General features: G+C 36.1%; 1 protein-coding gene across 3 annotated transcripts in view; it reads left to right on the top strand.

Annotated features, from left to right (window-relative positions):
* LIN7A (lin-7 homolog A, crumbs cell polarity complex component) overlaps positions 1–12,694 on the top strand; it is a 152,785-nt gene extending 140,091 nt beyond the window's left edge. For all 3 annotated transcript variants that reach the window (XR_004274606.1, XM_032296621.1, XM_032296625.1), the window contains one exon: positions 7,478–12,694. The gene's annotated coding sequence lies outside the window, so the exon portion shown is untranslated. The remainder of the gene's footprint in view (positions 1–7,477) is intronic.
* The last annotated feature ends 379 nt before the right edge of the window (positions 12,695–13,073 follow it).

Below are 13,073 nucleotides of genomic sequence, written 5' to 3'. Positions count from 1 at the left end.
CTATAACAAGAATAGCACAGGAAAGACCAGCCCCCATGATTCAATTACCTTCCACCTTTCACAACACATGGGAATTCTGGGAGATACAATTCAAGTTGAGATTTGGGTAGGGAAATCTCACAGTCAAACCATATTAGAGTATTACATTTATTCAGCTTTAAGCATCTCAGTTTTTTATTGTGACTCCATGTATACCCATGTGTCACCAAGATTCTAAAAAAAATAAAAATAAGAAGAAAGAGGAATATCTCTAGAGATATCAATGCTCTGAAGAAGTCAAAACCAAAATCTTGTCCCTGACCTCCATGGCTGGATCTAGGGTGGAGAATTCATTCCAGTCAAAACCAGCCTGTGGTCTTATCAGATTTACAAATTTGCTGGCATTTGCCTGTAGCCTCACCAAACCTCTTTTTCCTCCTAATCTAACGACCCCCCATTTTCTTTATTTTGCCTACCATTGAAACCCTTCTCTACCTTCTTCTAGCATTACCACATGCATGATCCCGATGATCTAATCCAGGGAATTACTACCAAAACTATCCACCCAGTCACTGAGAAAACCAGGTTCCAAGGGATGACTCTGATAAAATTGAATGCAAGGAACCCAGAGTTTCCAAACAGAATACTGGACAGAAATAATCATAAAGCTGACTAGCACTTATTAAACAATTAGCATATGCCAAGAACTCCTTTAAGTGCTTCATATATATTACTTAATCTTCATACTAGCCTTATGAGGATTAGGTACTACGTTTAATCTTGTTTTAAAGTAGTAAACTAATTGGTACAACCACTATGAAGAACAGTTTGGAGGTTCCCACTGCAGATATCTGCAATATCATGTTTGTTGCAGCTCTGTTCACATTAGCCAAGATTTAGAAGCAACCTATGAATCTGTCAGATGAATGGATTAAAAAAAAATGTTATACTTATACACAATGGATTACGATTCAGCCATAAAAAGAGAATGAGATTCATGCCAGGCACGGTGGCTCGCCTATAATCTCAACACTTTGGGAAGCCAAGGCGGGAGGATCACTGGTGGCCAGGAGTTTGAGACCAGCCTGGCCAACATGGCAAAATCACATCTCTAGTAAAAATACAAAACACACACACACACACACACACACACACACACACACAAAAATTAACCAGGGCTGGTGACACACGCCTATAATCCCAGCTACTTCAGAGGCTGAGGCACAAGAATCGTTTGAACGCAGGAGGCCGAGGTTGCAGTGAGCCAATTTCATGCCACTGCACTCCAGCCTGGATGGCATATCATGACTCTGACTCAGGAAAAAAAAAATTCAGTAATTTGCAACAACATGGGGATCATTATATTAACTGAAATAAGCCAAGCACAGAAAGATAAACATACATATTCTCACTTATTTGTGGGATCTAAAAATCAAAGCAATTGAACTCATGGAGATAGAGGGTAGAAGGACAGTTACCAGAGGCTAGAAAAGATCGTGGAGGGGTGGGGAGGGGGGTGGGGATGATTAACAGGTATAGAAGCAGAATGAATGCATAAGGCCTAGTATTTGACAGCACAACAGGGTGACTATAGTCAATAGTAATTTAACTGTACATTTTAAATAACTAAACGAGTATAATTGGATTGTTTGTAACACAAAGGATACTTAAGAGGATGCATACTCCATTTTCCATGATGTGATTATTACATTGCATTCTTGTACATCTCATGTACATAAATATATACATCATGTACTTACAAAATTAAAAATTTTAAAAATTTTAAAATAAAGCAGGAAACTGAAGCATATAGGAGATTTTTTTAAATGTGCATAGTATTTCACAGCTACTATAATAAGTAATAGGGCCATGATTCAAACCCAGGAACATGGGCTTTAAAGCCTCTTGCTCTTACTCACATTACCACACTGCCTCTTTGTTCAGTGGAACCTGCCCTACTTTCCCTGATCCCTCCTCATAGACCTATTTGTGAATTGTCTGGGGATTCAGTCTCATGCAGTTATCTAAATCACCCTTATCAAGTACCTTTAAAATTGTACCCCATACTTCAAAGTACTTCATTCTCAAAGATGAAGTACTTTTTTCATCTTTTTCTATGGCTACCATAAAAATTAACACAAATATAGTGGCTTAAAATAACACAAATGTATTGCCTCCTGTAATGCTGTAGAATTCAATGAACTTACTAGCAAAATTTCAATGCCATTTTTCACAGAAGTAGGAAAAAATCCCAAAATTTGTATGGAACCACAAAAGACATCAAATAGCCAAATCAACTTTGGGCATAAAGAACAAGGCTGAAGGCATCACAATACCTGACCTCAGGGTCTATTATAAAGCTATGATAATCAAAACAGCATGCTGTTGACAAAAAGACAGATACATAGACCTATGGAACAAGCTAGAGAACCCAGAAATAAATCCACATATTTACAGTCAATTGATTTTCGACAAAGGTACCAAAAACATGCAACGGATAAAGAAAAATTTGTTCAATCAATAGTGTTGGGAAAACTGGATATCCAAAGCAGAAGAATATAGTTAAACCCTTATCTCACCCCATAACAAAACCAACTTAAAAGGGACTGAAAACTTAACTGTAAGACTTGAAACTGAAACTACTAGATGAAAATAGAAGAAATGCTCCACAGCATTGGTCTGGGCGAAGATTTCTTGGATACGTTCCCAAAGTCATAGGCAACAAAAGTTAGACTCAGCTGGGTACATGGCTCATGCCTGTAATCCCAGCACTTTGGGAGGCTAAGGCGGGTGGATCATGAGGTCAGGAGTTCAAGACGAGCCTGGCCAATATGGTGAAACCACATTTCTGCTAAAAATACAAAAATTAGCCAGGCGTGGTGGCTCATGCCTGTAGTCGCAGCTACTCTAGAGTCTGAGGCAGAAGAAGTGCTTGAACCTGGGAGGCGGAGGTTGCAGTGGGCTGAGATCTCGCCACTGCAGTCTAGTCTGGGCAACAGAGCAAGACTTCATCTCAAAAAAAAAAAAAAAAAAATCACACTCATAGAAGTAGAGAGTAGAATGATGATTACCAGAGGTTAGGGAAAAAGGGTGAATGGGGAAAGGAGAGAAGTTGATCAAAAGGTATAAAGTTTCAGCTGGACAGGAGAAATAAGCTTTAGTGATCTATTGCTCAGAATCATGAGTTAAATAATAATGTCTATTTCAAAATTGTTAAAGGAATAGATTTTAAATGTTTCCACCACACACACAAAAGTAAGTATATGTGGTGATGAAATGTGCTAATTAACCTGGTTTAATCATTTTACGTTGTAAACATATCAAAACGTCACATTGTACATCACAAATATATATAATTATTATTTGCCAATTAAATATAAAATTTTAAAAATACATCTTGTTATTCTGTAGGATAGAAGTTTAACACAATTTTACTGGGCTTTAGGAGGCTCTGGGAAAGATTGATTTTGTCCTGGTCCCCTTGCTTCATCTTCAAAACCAGCAGAAGGGGTGTATCCTTCTCACATTGATTTCTTTGACCTCTGTGTTCATCACAACACTTTTTTCTGTCTCCCTCTTTCATTTTTGTTGTTGTCTTGGTGCTTGTAAAACTGTTGATTTAATTTATTTCTATTGATTTACATTCGATGTTTATTGTATATGCAAGTGACACTTTTTCATTGCAAAATTTTTAAACAGTAGAGAAGTATAAATAATAACCTTTCAGCTATAATCTCACTTCATTTTAGTACACATTGTTTGTTTTTTCTCCAGACATGTTATTTCTATATATGTATGTTTATAAGTATGTTTATGTTTATATATATATATGCTTATTTTCACTCATATTTTGCATACTAAATTACAAACTGATTTTTAAAATTGAACAATATGAACAATATAGTTAACATTAGTAAACTTAGGTATACATTTTAAATATCTGTGTGAAGTTTTTCTGGCTAGGTATATAATAATCTCCTATGAATGCACGTTAAGATCGTTAACATTTTTATATCTTTTTGGATTTGATTTGCTAACTTTTGTTGATGATTTTTAAATTTATGTTCATAAAGGATATTGGTCTACAAGATGTTTTTTTGTTTGTTTGTTTGTTTTTTGAGACAGAGTCTCGCTCTGTCGCCAGGCACCAGGCTAGAGTGCAGTGGCACGATCTTGGCTCACTGCAACCTCCACCTCCCAGGTTCAAGCAATTCTCCTGCCTCAGCCTCCTGAGTAGCTGGGACTACAGGTGCGCACCACCACGCTCAGCTAATTTTTGTATTTTTTTAGTAGAGACGGAGTTTCACCATGTTGGCCAGGACGGTCTCAATCCCTTGACCTCGTGATCCGCCCACCTCAGCCTCCCAAAGTGCTGGGATTACAGGCGTGAGCGGCTTTTCTTTTTTGTTTTTTTTCTTGTAGTGTCTTCATCTGGCTTTGGTATTAATGTAATACTGGCCATATAGAATGAATTAGGAAGTATTCCCTGTGCTTTTATCTTCTGAAAGCAATTATAGACAATTAGTATAACATTTATTAAATTTTGGTAGACTTTTCCAGTGAACTTATCAGGATCTGGTGCTTTCTGTTTTGGAAGGCTACTAATTATTGATTCAATTTCTTTTATAAATATAGACCTATTCAAATTGTCTATTTCTTCTTATGTGAGTTTTGGCAGATTGTGTCTTTCAAGGAATTGGTTCATTTCATCTAGGTTGTCAAAATGGTGGATATACAGTTGTTCATAATATTTTTGTACTATCCTTTTAATGTCCATGGTATTTGTAGTGATGTGACCTCTTTCATTTCTAATATTGGTAATAATTTGTGTCCTCTCTTCCTTTTTGTTAGCCTGGCTGGAAGTTTATTGATTTTATCAGTCTTTTTAGTTTTTTTCAAGATGGGGGTCTTACTATGTGGCCTAGGCTGGACTTAAATTTCTGGGCTACGCAATCCTTCCATCTCAGTGTCCTGAGTAGCTGGGACTACAGGCATGCACCACCATGCTTAGTTTCTGTTGATCTTTTTAAAGAATTAGCTTTTGATTTCATTTATTTTCTCTATTTCCTATTTCCAATTTCATTGATTTCTTCCACATTAATTTTTATTAATGAAAAATTAACTTGAATTAATTTTTATTATTTGTTTTCTTCTGCTTACTTTGGATTTAATTTGCCCTTTTTCTAGTTTCCTAAGAAAGAGGCATAAATGATTGATCTTTTGGTTCCCACAACTTGTCAAGACATTTTTATTTTTTATTTTTACTTGGTTCAAAATATTCTTTAAATTTCCCTTGTGATATTTTTTCTTTGACCCATCCCTCTTCCACTTTTAATTACATTGGGTTCAACTAAATAATCCAGGATGATATCCCTATTTTATCATAGACTGATTAGCAACCTTAATTTCATTTACAACCTAATTTCCCTTTGTCATGTAATCTAGCATATTTATAAGTTCTGGAGATTAGGATGTGGACTTAACATTTAGGGGATGAGGAGGTACTATTCTGCCTACCACGGTGGCTCTTTTAAGAATTAATAAGGCAGCCGGGCGTGGGCATGGTGGCGTGTGCCTGTAGTCCCAGCTACTCAGGAGGCTGAGGTGGAAGGATCGTTTGAGTGCAGGAGTTCTGGGCTGTGGTATGCTATGCCGATTGGGTGTCCGCACTAATTTCGGCATCAATATGGTGACCTCCTGGAAGCGAGGGACCACCAGGTTGCCTAAGGAGGGGTGAACCGGCCCAGGTCGGAAATGGAGCAGGTCAAAACTCCCATGGTGATCAGTAGTGGGATGGTTCCTGTGAATAGCCACTGCACTCCAGCCTGGGCAACATAGGGAGACCTTATCTCTAAAAAAAAAGAATTATTAAGGCAATTTGATCAACAAGATTCACACTAATATGGAAAAAAAAGCCTTTGTTAAAAATAAATTGCTAACAAGTTAAATTATAACACATGACTGAGGGCAATGTTAACATTTGTTGCAGCTGGTTCTTTCCAAGAGGTATGTCAGTGACCCACATGTTGAATACCTCATGCTTCCTCAGCTGGTGGCACATCTCTCAGGCTGACTCCTGTCCTGGATAGATGAAGAGATCAAAGACTTACCAAATTTACCTCTTCTGAGTCCCATTTCCTCAGGACATGTAGTTATATGACCATTTAATTCATTAAGAACTCAGTCTTTAGGCTGAGTGTAGTAGCTCACGCCTGTGATCCCAGCACTTTGGGAGGCCAAGGAGGGTAGATCACTTGAGGTCAGGAGTTCGAGACCAGACTGGCCCATATGGGGAAACTCCATCTCTACTAAAAATACAAAAATTAGCCGAGGATGGTGACACATGCCTGTAGTCCCAGCTATTCAGGCAGCTGAGGTAGGAGAATCGCTTGAGCCCAGGAAGTGAAGATTTACTTCATCTCAAAGAAAAAAAAAGAACTCAGTGTAGATCTCTGGTCACTCTGTAGCTAAGTGATCTTTAAGAAGTTATTCAATCTAAGACTCAGTAAAATGGTCAGTTGTGGAGACTAAATATGAAAAATATTATGTAAAACTCTTAGCAAAATATGTGACACTTGGTGAGTACTCAGTAAATTTCCATTAGTAGTAGGAGTAGTAGTAGGAGTGGTGATGTTGTAACAGATAAAATGTTCACGCCCATGTGTTGTTATATGGTGTCTCGTTGGTGACTGCTGAGGAAACACAACGTCTTTATGCACAGTTTTCAATCCTCTTGGTAGGCCCCAGGGGAGGTTGGGCACATCTCTATAAAGCAGAGCAGCTGGAGAGTATTGACGCAAAGTAAACAGAACAATTTTGTTAAAATCTGTTTTCAATATGGTGCTTGGCATTCACTGAAATAAAAATATCTGCAGCTTTGAGAACAAAGATGGAAAAATCACTGTTCTCTCTGAAAGAAATTACCCCCAAGAGTGGAAGAGTGGCAGGTATGAGGGGAGGTATCTGGGAAGGCTGCTGCCCAAAATCTGACCGTATAGGTAGTTGCCTATTCCGTTCCACATGGTGTCAGGCTGACCTTGTAGAAGGAGAGACAGATTTAATGTCCATTTCAGAGAAGGAAAATTGGTGCTTCCAGTCTAGCAGAAAGAGGTTTTGCTGGCCTGTACCTCAACAAAAGCGCTACTAAATGTTCTAAGAGTCATAACATAAATGTTAGTTATTCTTTGCCTTCATGAAGAAAAATAGAATCATCTGGAAATGGAAGAAAGAAATGTTTTACATTTGAAATGTTTCCAAACTGGTGTTCTTTATTTCATTTTAGGGAACAACTGTGGCTTTTCCCTCCTCATTTGATAATTACTTCCTTTGCAAACATCAAACGAATTTTTTCATATGTGGAAGATGGTGCACGAATGATAGCACCCAAAATAATCCTTGCTGTTCTCACATAGCATATGCTCTTTTGATATTTTTAGCATATTGAAGTTGACAAATGAGTACTAATCACTGATTTCTCTTCATTCTTTTTCCCTTTCAGGCCCTTGAGGGAAAGCTACTTGATCAAACATCCGATAGTCACAAATTTGAAACCGTGCTTCAGAATCCCAGCACATAGTAAAAGACAACACTGATTATTATACCTGTCAAGAAGCTGTGAACACATGGTGTATAAATTCTTTACCAAGGCAACTCGACACCTTCTTTCTCTGGGCTTGAACCGCCACTGCTCACGTGGGCTTTACATACATCAACTTTCCATTCACTGCAGTGGGAATTCTCAGTGTGCAGAAGGAGAGGTTTTCTAGTCTGCAAACTGAAACAGTATAAGAAGAATAAAGTCTATGACTTTTAAATAAATCACCAGGGCCAAGATTAAATGAATCTTGGATCCATAGCTTTTCCAGATATTAGCAAACCCCTCATTAGGCTGTAATTCAAACTGCATCAGTTCAAATTTTTGCCACTTAACAGAAACCTACACATTGCCCCTTACCCTGACCTGTGCCACAGTCCACAGTGCTGCGTTGTCTGTATTGGAATGCCAGTTAATTGCAAATTCAACCTCTGTTTTCCTCTTGAAAATCGCAAGGTATCATACTATATTTGTACTTTCTTCAGGTTTTAGAAGCTATCGGCTTTTTGTTTCCACAAATTTTATTATGCATTAATAGAATGGACCAATTTTAGCTTAACTTTTAGTTTGTTAGAAGCAAGGATAGAAACTCTAGCACTGTAGTTTTTAATTGTTGCTTATATCTATTATTATTAATTTCAACAGAATATAATGTATATTTATTCCACAAAGTATATATTATCAGAATGCATTTGTTACAACTTAGGTTCTTTTCTTACCAAGTGTTATGAATCTGGTAAGGGAATACTAGCAAAGAACCTAGCCCCGTGAACCGATTCTTATATGTTATATACATAATGCCACTCTCAATAGTTTTTGAGTTTTATACTTTTTGATTGATAAACACTGAAGAAATCCAAACCCTACTGACACTGATGTGCTGTCATGAAAGTCTATTCTGTATTTTAAAGCTTAGCTTTACAAAACTAAATTATATGTGCATATATATTCAAATAATTATGTCATACAAAGTTTAGATCAATTTCCCTAAATATAAACTAGATATTTTTGGCACTCAGATAAACGAATATTATTTCTCTTATAATTGGGCAGATGGAAACCAGTGATATCAATATTGTGAATGACAGATGCTGCTTCTAGAGAAAAAAATAATATATATATATATATATATATATATATATTCCTGTAGGTAAATAGACAATGGGATATCATCTTTCAGAAAATATCATTCACTGGAAAAATAATCTGTTAGAACTACCTCTACAGGTCATTATTTTTGGTTTATGATAAATCTAGGCATCTAAGTCTGATTTTACTTTATGAAATAAATAGGAAGCAATAATTATTTGGGCATTTAACTACCTTAAGCACAGAAATGTAACTGAGAAAAGAATAATTGCTTAGTTGAAACATTCAAAATAGATCAGGAAAACAGAGGCAAATATTTGAATATTCTCTTTTCTCAAACACAGAAATTGATTCCCCTAGATACAATATAATTTGACACTTAAGATAGTTTCCCAAAATACAAATATATGAAGCTAGTTTAGTCTGTCTTCTTGAAAATAAAACAAAACCAGTCAAACCTAATAATAAAAAGCAGCACATTTTATTATGTCCTGTTGGGTGATAGTATTGTCAATACCAGGTTTTCCCTGCTCTTCACAGTGCATCCCCTACCAGAAGAAAAACAGCAAGGAAACTAGGAGGTTCGCTAATTTCAACAATGCCCCCCTGTAGTAATAGATTCCCATTCTTGAATACATATCATTTTTTACTAGAGAGAACTGGGGAGGTGGGGTGGGGCAGTGAGGACCCTGAATGTTATGTAAAATAGATTTACAAAAGAGACAAGCCTGATGAAAGGGAATGAATGGAGACAATGTATTATTCAGTTTGAAAGAGAGAGTTCACAATTTTTATAAGAAAAATTTAATAAAACATATATTTTAGTTATCATTTAACAAAGATGTATTAAAGCTGTTCAGGCAATGCCACAGGATTCTCATAAAGGGAAATCATTGAACCCTTGTAATGAGAAAATGGTCATTTCAACACATTTCAATACATTGTATAAATTTGGAGCTTAAGGTGAGTTAGTATGTTTTCACTTAGTCGTAAGTGTTTGGTCAATATTAAAGCTATCATATGGTTTCACATCAATACAAATATCGTCACGGTGTTACAGAAACAACTATCAAATGGCAAGATAGTTCACATTTGTGTTTTCTAGAAGCCTTTGTATTTTATGCTTCATTTACTTAATGTTAAGTGCTGATAAACATATGCCAGGTTGTTGAAGAGGCAATCCATCACACCTAGGACATCTAAGGACAGATTACCCGTAAGAGTGGTCTCATATACAAATGACCAGTTTCCTTCAGTAAAATCTTTTTGGTTGAAATGTAAGCCTTTTCCTAAGGTTTTAATCAGAAGTAGCCATCACTAAGACTTAAGCTGCTTGTGGGTCTCTTAGGTTTCACTGAAGCCAGAACAAGAGAGAAAAAAATACCACAATTTGTATTATACTAATGATCTTCATTATTAACGATCATATTAGAGCCACTGACATGTCCCAAATTATATTAAAATAAAAACCTGCATTCCTCTGACGTGAAGCTCAGTTTAATGTAATAAACAAGTTAGGTATTAAAAGCTAAAATTTTAAAAACTGCTATGATATCACCAGGAATCCTGGTGAATTTTAGTTTTTTCCCTTTTTCAGGCCAGTGGCATAGATTTTTCTAAACTTTTTCCTGCTATGATTTTGAAGACAAATACATGAAGCACAGTTCAGTAAAAGAGTTTCCAAACCTTTTCAATGGAGCATTTACATTCTGATTCTGTTGGCATTTGAAATAGAACATCTGCAGGGAGAGATAATGAGCTTAAGTTACAATTGACTTTGGAAACAATAACAGATTTTTGTGCTTCCTCAATCATGTAGTCAATAGGGAATTCTCTAGTTATGTGAACAATCACAATCTTTTAAGACAATACTAAGATCTAAATGCAAAATCTAGCATGCAGAGGCTTTTTAAGGATTTTAGGCTGTCTCCAAAGCACTTGGCTGGAGATGGATTACACAAATTTACAAATGCAGTTTTCAACTGTGACATCAAACTGATCTTATCTCATTTCCTTTTACTCGACTATGCCTGTAGGACTCCAAGAGGTGGAATATTTTGTCTACATTATTTTAAATATGTGTGGATGTGTGAATAATTCCTGAATTTCTCATCTATTAGCTAGGTTTGCTTTTGTCATACAAACACAGCCTGTTCATAAGACCAGCTTTAGACAACATAGGACTCAATGCTCTGAAGATTCAGGGAGGCCAACATGGAAAAGATCTTCCAGAATATGGGTGGTCTGACCCATCTCATCTGTCTCTAGCTGGAAGACTCCATAGAGAAAGGGCTGTGACTGCCTTTACCACTACTTGGCACAACATAGGCACTCTATATTTGTTGGGTGAATAAATGACTTAATCAGTGAATAGACCAAAAAAATGGATTTTGCCTTCTGAAAATCGCACAAATTTTACCAGCTTATACTGATTGACACTATGATTTCTAAATTTCATGGTTAGAACAATAATTGAGTCTTTATAAAAACTTTTTAGATATATGAATTTGGAATTTCATTACTTTAAAGGCTTCAAAGATTTGAGGACATTTGAGCAGTGGATAAGGAACAATGTTTGGGGATACAGAGATTTTACACTGAGTTGAACCGAACCTTTCTAGTTCTTTATACAAGCTTCCCGAATTACTTGGCAGGAATGATTCAAACACAGAACCCTATTTTAAAATTTTATAAAAGATGTTTTCAATTTTCACATAAAATGATCATCAAGCATATTATCCCCTTTGATATTTATTAACAACTGTTCTCTAAGAAATTTATAATAATTGAAGGCACCATCCCTAAATCTTTTCCTACTTTCAAAAGATCACTTATCCTTTCATATTTGATTCCTAAAGTGTACTAAGCTGAAATTTAATCACATGCTTATTCAGACTTTTCCATGTGCTTACTCATTTAACAAATATTTATTGTGTACCTAGTGCATGCTAGGTTCTGGAAATGCAACAGCAAACAAGACAGACACAATCCCTCATGGAGCTTACTGTGAGAAACTCTCCAACATTTACCCTAGCAATAACTAGAGAATTTACGTTCCACTGGGTCCTCTTCACACCTGATAGAAAAAATAAAATCCCTCCCCCATGGAAATCATGAAATACACCCTGCACAGATTTATGTGAGCCTGCTTTTCTAAAAACACCCCTCAAAAATGCTGCTTAGTTTATCCATAAACTATAGTTATACCCCAGTGAGGTAGGTAATAATAATTTATTCATAACTAACATTTATTCAGCTCTTACTATTTTCTAGCTACTGTGCTCAATTCTTTCATGGACTATCTCATTAAATCCCTTCGACAACTCTATTCAATAGGTTCCATTTTATAGATAAGAAAACTGAAGCACAGATATATTATGTGACTTGTCCACGGTCACATAGCTAGCAAGTGGAACTGGGATTTGAACTCATGCAGTCTGACACAAGAGCTCATGTGTCTATCATTATCTGTGGTTTGGGAAACACCATTACGTTAAAATGAATGAGTCACTAAGTGAGTCACTGTATATAAAAGTACTTGGAAATTGTAAAGTAATATATAAAAGATATTAACAAAGCATTATTCATGGGAAACAAATCACATCAGTAGTAAAAACAGGATAAGAACTCAATCTTATGTTATAGCTTACTCTTAAGAAGAATATGTGAATCCAGGAACATGGTTAAAGATATAGAGGAGAAAATTTCTGACATGTGATAAATATTTCAGTGACTTCTCAGAATTATTTCTTGTTAGCTACTGTGTCTATTTGGTGCTACAAAAACTGAAAGAAACAAAATCTCTGATGTAAGGGCTTATAATAAATACACAGTTTGAAGATGAACTAAGAACATTTTACACATTTATGGGGAAGCATTGGACAATAGTATCACTTTCTCACCATTTGCATGTACATCATGTCTTTCCAATTGTTTTCGTTATTTTTCTGAAAAAGCTGCAAAATTGTGCAGTGGTTCAACCTGACCAAAGTGGTATTATGCTGCTGGGAAGTAAAAGTATTAGACACCAAACTGGAATTATTGTTTTCATTATCAAGTGACTTTAAGTTCTTTTAAAGCATGGATGTAAAAGAATTTTTAGATGCTGAAGGCACCTGAATATTGGGATGCTAAGTTTCTTGGGTTTCTCCATTCCTGGCCACACAGTGGGGTTATTGTATTGAGGGGTTAGATTCTGTAAAGGAAAAGACAAATTGTTGGGGTTTTTTGTGTTTGTATGTTTTTTTGGCTTTCTAGTCTCAACATACATAGTACACTTCTGTGACCAAATGTAAGTTTCCCCTCCAAACAGTTTTCCAAGCAAGAATCAACTGGATGTCCTATAATTTAATTCAATTCTGAAATTATTTACTGGGAGATGGTGTAGATTCCACAGACTGAGGGCTCAGTC

Source organism: Sapajus apella, unplaced genomic scaffold (assembly GCF_009761245.1).
Source record: "Sapajus apella isolate SASKATOON/1434 unplaced genomic scaffold, GSC_monkey_1.0 scaffold2, whole genome shotgun sequence".
Taxonomy (NCBI): domain Eukaryota; kingdom Metazoa; phylum Chordata; class Mammalia; order Primates; family Cebidae; genus Sapajus; species Sapajus apella.
Note: the sequence above shows the minus strand (reverse complement) of the source record. Positions and strands in the feature narration are given on the sequence as shown.